General features: G+C 38.5%; 1 protein-coding gene across 1 annotated transcript in view; it reads left to right on the forward strand.

Annotated features, from left to right (window-relative positions):
• The window catches only part of LOC102308097 (tyrosine-protein kinase JAK2), a 51,600-nt gene that overhangs the window by 7,099 nt on the left and 36,805 nt on the right, over positions 1–7,696 (forward strand). The gene's annotated exons all lie outside the window — the stretch shown is intronic.

A 7,696-nucleotide genomic window follows, 5' to 3' on the forward strand; every position in this document is an offset into this window, starting at 1 on the left:
TACTGGTAAGTTGTTATGGTGAGCTATTTTTAGAACAGGCCCGCGGGCGACTCATGTGGTCCTTGCGGGCGACCTGGTGCCCGCGGGCACCGTGTTGGTGACCCCTGACCTAAAGCATCATAAAGAATGTGCTGAAGGTGGTCATTGTCACTAGATGTTGTTGTTTTATGTGGTTACTACTTGATCCAAGAATCTTGTGTAAAAGAGCTGGTACTTTCTGATAAAATATAGTTATATATTAATCACGTAGGGAAATGCCAATCTTGACTTTTTCCAGTTTCTATTTAATATTAATACCATGACTTTGGGCTTTCTGGAAATATCGAGTACTGATCTGACACCAGTGTTAAATTAATTATATAGAATCCTTATTGTGAGATTGAAAATCCCTTTTAATGTATAACATTAGTGTAGACTTCTAACATGTATGATCATCTACTCTAAAGTCACTGACTCTGTTTTTAAAGTGCATTTTCCTTAAACAGTTTAGAGACGGTGTCCCTGTTGTGTAGTTTGCACTGATTCCAAATTACACATCATGCACTAACAATACAGTGCAGCCTTCTCCTCTTAATGCCAGAACAGTTCGTCTCGGGTATGTCCCCAGCTAATAATTTGATCAGCTAATGGTGAAAAAGAGCAGATCCTTGGTCCATTCATTCCACCTCTCTGCATTCCTGCCACAGCTAGCAGCAGAGCTAACATAGCACAGAAGAAGCGAATAGCTGAGGGATCGTATTTTGGACGTATTTCACGCTTCTGCTTGTATGCTCGCAAAAGTTTTTAACATTGGTCAAAGTGACCTGATAAAGTGAGCCCTTCTCATCCTCGTCATGTTTGGTCAGTAATCTTATTTAAGAACATGGAAGGACGTGGGTTTTTGTGTAACTCTTATTGGTGAGCCTTTATTATGCCAGGCACGATTATGTCTCTTCACCTGTTTACTGTCAGCTCCTTGTCTGTGAGTGAGGAATACATATTCCTAATTTCACCGATCTCCTATTGATACTGAGTATCAGCAGATAACCACAGCCAAGGTATTGGAACCGGAAAAAGCTGGATGATATTGGATCATGTCTAAATTCTGTAAGACAGCATCAGTACTGGTAATAGTATTTACGTAACCTTCACCAGTTGTGAGATGTCTCTTGCACACCAGAGTCATTTGTTTTGGCTTCATATTTGCGGTGCTGTGCAGCTGCATTTTGCACATACCCCTGTAGCAAAGAAGCATTTTTTTACTCAGTGAGTCACAGCGCTTATCTGCAGCTGGTAAAATATAATGGACATGAGCAAAACTCTTCCAGTATGTGTGGCAACTATTCCTATTCAGCAGGTTGACTAATCTCTTGCTGAAATCAGATTTTTTTTCCTGCTGTTTTCCTTATTTGCTGGTTTTTTTAGGGGTTTTTTCTCCTTATAATGAAGGGAATTGGGGTGGGGTGATAACTCTTGAGGTTCTGGACCCTTTTGAAGCCTCATAACCCAAGTTATCAAATATCGTGCTGTGCTGATTACAGTGACTCAGCTGCTAATGATGAATATGTGATTCCAGCAGCCAACCTTCCATCTATCTTTTTTCTTTGGCTCATCAAGCTCAGGGTCACGGTGAGACTTGAGGCTCTCCCGCTGTCATCAGGCAAGATGGAGGATACACCCTGGAAATGTTGACAGTATAATTTCAGCTCCATGCGAGAGTCTTTACCGCATACAGTTATTATATGTGGTGACACTAGGTTTTTTTGCTCTTTTGAAGCTTTGAAGCTTCTCACAGTTTTACTAAAAGATGGGTAAATAATAATAATCGAGTTTACAATTTGTTGTGTTACTGCATGCGCAATATTAGCTTTTCAACAGAAGGAGAAGCCGACAAGGGAGGTGTTTCAGTCTTGTCTGCTCTCTTGATCACCATTTGTGTGTAACTCAGAAACTGTTGCAAACATATAAGTAAACTGTGTTGCAGTTGTTGGAGTTGTGAAACTCTTGGTTTGCTTTTGCTGTTGTGTGTTCTGGGTGTTTTCTTCGTAATGTAATGGGAATAGTGTTTTTTTTTAAGATGTTAATTGTATAAGAAAGGGCAGTAATGTTTTATATAGCACAGCCTTGAGTGTGGGTTTTCATTCCTCCTCTTCACTGAGTTGGAGTATTTCTACATACATAGCAACAGAAGTAATGTAGGTAAACATGCACTGCTCTACTTCAGTAGAAAAAAAGTGTTTACTTATATTTTCCTTTCCACAGAGTATGTGCAATTTCTATGTTTTGTGCATGTTTTTGGGGAAGTGTCAACATGCTAAAACAAACACAGTGTTGTGTCAGTATATGGTAAATGGGTTGAATGTGTTTTTATGAACTTTAGCCACAACCCTGTTATGGCTCTGTTTGCTCAGTTACTAATATTAAATCCTATAGTGAAACCAATCCTTTCCAGTTGCAGTCTATTGGTCTCTATTCTGACGTCGTTTTCTTTTAATTAGTTTTCCTTTCTTCTGTGGGGGAAAAATCATTAAAATATTGTGATATTTTGTCAAAAGACAAAAGGGGGATTTTTACATGTGACCTTTTGAGAGATAACAGCAGCGCAGGTTATTTTAACAGAGCAGCGTGTGTTGACTTGTCGGAACATAACGATATAGTTTCTTTATCTCCACTGTGCTGCAGGAGCCCAAACACTAAACACAACCGATTAAAAAGTACCTTAGATAAAGTGGAATAGCTCGGCAACATAAATATAATATGACAAAATTAAATAGTCCAGACAGTCAAGATAACACAAAAGATGGGGTCAGTGAGTAGAAATTTAATTATAATACGATAAGAAGCTTGATAAGTAAACATGTAAAGAGCTGATTGAGGACTTGGAAATAAAAAATTAAATACACCTCTAGGACCAAATAGTCAAGATTGTTACACAGGTCAAACAAGCCTCTGTATAGCTTGACATCAATAGTGATTCCAGAGTGTCATACAGCACCAACAGTGCATCAAGCAAGGAAGCAACCGTCTAATTGTGAAGCCAGATTAGTTTCTATAGATAGCATCGGTAATGGTAAGTAGGGACTTTTGCTTAACTAGATAGTTGTGCCGGTTAGTTGGTGTTTGTGAAATCATTAGATGTTTTCCTTTCATCAAAGTCATCAGTTTTTTGTATCTGTCTGCAAAGCTCCTGAATAAAATTGAAATTTTTACAACCTCTTCTAGAACTAGTGAAAGATTAGGAGTGAGAGAAATCCAGCTGGCCACTGTGATTTTATTTTCTTCTGTTTTATCCTTTTGCTGTGTATTTTATTATGAGGGTTTTTTTTTGTTTTTCAGTTGAATTGGGGTGTGGTGCTAGCTGATAATGTTTTGGACCTGTGTGAAGCCTCATGAATAAAGTTAGCAAGGAAGTTGTTATACTGAATACTAGGAGTCTCTCAAGTGTTGCAGTAAACAATAGTGTAAGCCAATCCAGCTAACAGCTTTTTCTCATCCATCTGTTTTCTTTTGCTTATTCAATTTAGGATTGCAGTGAAACTGGAGCCTATCCAAGCTATATTACATTTCTAAGCCATTGTGGAAAGCCTTGGCAGGACCTAGAGCAGGGATGGACAACATTTTGAGCCACAGTAGACAGAACAAAGACAAGAACTTTCTGTTAGAAAATGATACATTGGTCAGGCAAAATTCAACAGCTCCACTGTCCTGGCCTGCAGCTGTGCTTTGAAGATGCTCTGAAATGTGGAGTGCAGGTTCAAGTGTCACTACTCCAATCTCACCAAGACTGCAAAGACTACCATCTCATAGTGTGGTTTCTTGCTGAATTTAATGTGTAGCTGAGCCTCCTTTGTGTGATTTTTTTTTTTTTGGCAGGAAGTGGTTTAGTTTAACTTTCAGTACATTCAAGTCATGGTCAAAATTCTTAATGAATGGGAATTACTCTGTTATAAAGATGTGAATGGTAACCACTAAAGTTTTATGTTCTGTGTCTATAAACCGCCCCTCATTCTGAGTTGTGTTGACTTAACAGGGTCAGCTGAGGTCTCCATTGCTGTAGCCTGCTTCTGTGGTCCTGTCTGCACATAACTAATTGCTTTTATGGTGTCAGAACTGTGTTAAGTTACTGCTGGAAGTCGTATCCTTTCCTGCTGTTGTTTTCCTCAAGTGAACTGGCACAATTGCAGCTTTTTCTTAATGTTTCAGCCATCAATCTGCTTTTCAGTTTTGTAGGGTTTTCTTTCTCACTTAAAATGTAACTTTGATGTATTTGCTGTGATAATGTCACTAGTCACTTATTAAAAAAATATTACAATATATTTCATTCTGCAGCTGTTTAGCCAGAACCTGTTTTCCTGTAGCTTCCAGTATTTTGTCAGTAAGTTTTGATACTATTTTTTATTAAGATTGTTATTTAATAGTGTTGATTCTGCGTGGAGTAATTTTGTGCCTGCACGCCTTTTTTGTAAGTCTATTTCCAATTTGTGTATAGTATTTAAAGCAGTGTAATTATATCTAGTCTACTTATGCTATAGCTGTTATACAGTAACTACTAATCCACTTCCAAAACAGCACATGCTAATTCTGTAATTTCTCTGCCAGTCCTTGTATAGATTACCCCCCCTCCACCACTGTAGTACTAATTCTTCAACTTTTATCAGCTTCTACTAAGTCGAGATCTATGTAACATCTATGTAAAGAAAATACACAAAAATTAGAGTTTTGAAGTTGTTAAAGAGCAATGCAGACAAATAAAACAGTTTAGATAAAGGAGGAATTCATTTTAAAGCTGGATTTTACTGGCTCTGTCCAGTAGAATGAAACAATCTATTCTGAGATGTGTTTGAGTGAACCTGGAGAAGTTGGGACCAAAAACAAAAAAAAAATCCCAAACAGTCTGTTTTGTTTAATAAAATATAGAAATATATATAAGCATTAGTTAGTTTCAATAAAATAAGTTGCCAGAACAAGAACAATGATAGAATGGAGAATGGCTTAGGTGTTACAGTAAAGGTTAGCTTTAGGTTAGAAGACCAAGGAAGGATGAGATAAGTGGTTTAGACAAGAGAATAAACTACTTAAAGACATTTACAATTAGATGAAACCGAAAGAAGGATTGCAGCGTAAGAGGAGGCTGCAGTAAAAGCAAAACTTAAAGAGCAGCTCAGATCACGAGGACCACCCCTGGAGAGCAACTGGGTGGATATCCACAGTTCACAGTGGAAAGAATATTTTAGTTTGCAGAAAAGTTGCTCAGACAGGACAACAGTCTGTACAGAAGGATCTGCAGATAGGAACGTCCACTGGAAATTTGCACGGTAGCCTCTGGCAGGCTTCCAGCCCAGATAGACTTTAGTCACACACAACTTTTTCTGTGGTCAGCTGGCACTGCAGCCAACAGTCTGAAACTCAGAACCATAACCTTGAAATGTACAACAGACATTCAGCTTATTTTGAGATCGACTGCTGATGGTTATTTTAATTGTACAAAAAGCACCTTTAATCCTGACTTTAAATGAAGTCCAGCAGTCCAGGCTGAGTGAAGAGCTGGCGTTGTAACCAGAAGTGAAACCAAAAAGTCATAAAAAGTAAAATGTGTGAGAGCTGATAGCTCTGACCTCAACTTATACCAAGGCCCTGATAAGACGCAGCAAGGAACTGGTAAAACTCTGTGTGTGTGTGTCTGCTGCATGATAAACGTTTTGGGTGTGTAAACAGGGCTGTTTTTCTCTCTCTTCTTGTACAACATGTAGAATAGTCCCCAGCTATCGAACAATTATAATAACATCAATAGAGACCTGAAACAATTGGAAGAATATTATTACTGCAGCATTTAGTGAGCTGCTCTGCCTGGAACTGTAAAAACAAAATGTGCAAGTCTCTCTTTTGTCATCAACTTTATACCTACACCTCCCATTGTTTTAATTAGCTTGACTTTATTATTGTTTTATTCTGCTTAAACTATTACCGGCTATTACTGTCGTTTAAAGTAAGACTTACATCGAGCCCCTGCTATGGTGAAGCATGTGCTGAAGGGCAGTGGCCAGAAAACGAGTACCACTAGTAAACAACACTTGTTCAGTTGTTTGATAAATTGAATCTGTATCATTAATTGGAGTAATCGGTTTAATCCAGAGCCGCTTACACCCCTGCTGGCACAATACTTTGACCCAGTAATAAAATAGGAAGTACCCATTAACTGAATTTAGGTCACCAAAGATTTAAACGTTAAACAACAATTTCAAAACCATTTTGAAAGCATGGCTACTCAAGTATTGTGAAAACACGCAATTCTCTTGTCTGCTGAGGTTTGTGCAGCAAATGAGCACTTAGTACTTGTACTCATTGTATTGGAAGCAGCTCTAAAGACCTCTGTAACCAGGCAGATATCCATGGCCAGACAGGGGTCAGCGCCTATCTGAAACAGGAAGGCTTATCTCAGTCAGTAATAATGCCTACCTACTGACGGTTGTCCAGAAATATTATCATAGTTTTATTTGTATTGCACTATTTTTCAAACACACGGCTAAACAATGGATCATAGTTTGGATAAAAAAGTTAAAAGAAATGATAATAAGCTTTGCCAAAAGGGAAAGCTCAACTATAAAAATGTTTTCAGAAGTCATTTAAAAGTTACCACTGACTCAGCTGATTTAATAGGACCGACTTATTTAAGTTACATGACGGCGTTTCACCTCATCAGTGTCTTTCCCACGACGTTGGGAAAGACACGTCAGTAGAAAGAATAAGTCTTTCTACTGAATTCATCAGTGGAGTGCTTTCATGGCGTAATGGTTTATTATTGTGACCCCCCTGAGCCCGGGCTCAGTGGGTCACAAGCTTATATCTGCATCCTCAGTACAACCCGGATGTAGTAAATTGGAGGGCTGTTTGGGAAATGGCATCTGGCTTAAAGGTCTGTCCCAAACCAAACATACAGATCCAGCCCTTTGGGAAATAAGGGAGCAGCTGAAACTACCTAGCACTGAATTGGTCTGCAGTCTATCTAATGTTCTGGTATTACAAATATACACAAATCAGAGACTTCTGAGTGAGTCATTCCAAATACCTGTGGCTTCCATGTACCAGTGTAGTACACAACAATTAAAGTGCAGCTCTATTCACATTTAACTCTAGGTTTCTAGTTTGTGCACAGAAAGAAGAGCTCTTCTTAAATCAAGAACTCTGCAAGCAAAGGGCGTTTTAGCTGAGCTACACCACACAATGCTGACTACAGATATTACTGGTATATGGATATATTTTCAAATAAAGCACAGTGAGACAGTGTTGTTTTTATTAAGATCGTTCAGGTTGTTGTATTACATAAGCCGCTTCATTCATATAGTGTTTTTATTGCACATTTTTGCATCTCTCCTCTCTAAAAATCTTTGTGCATCCGTGTCGCCACTAACTCAGAAGCTCACTTGCAACTAAAGTTCTTATCTATATACAGTACAGGTGCCGGAAGTGCTCAGTGTTGTCAAGTTAACAGAGGTCAGGATATTATTACAGACAATGACACTGCAAAGTTCTAGTTTTCACTGCTTGTAACTGTTACTGATGAAATGCAAAAACAAAACAATTTTAATATGCAGAACTCCCCCCCCTCCAAAAAAACCCTCAAATCCTTAGCTTCTATCCAATGCAACATGTACTGAATGGTCAGTTGTAAAGTAGTATTTATTAGCAATTGCTGCAAAGCAAAGGTTGAATACCCCCC

Source organism: Haplochromis burtoni, unplaced genomic scaffold (assembly GCF_018398535.1).
Source record: "Haplochromis burtoni strain Fernald_Lab_line unplaced genomic scaffold, NCSU_Asbu1 Contig_151, whole genome shotgun sequence".
Classification (NCBI taxonomy): Eukaryota; Metazoa; Chordata; class Actinopteri; order Cichliformes; family Cichlidae; genus Haplochromis; species Haplochromis burtoni.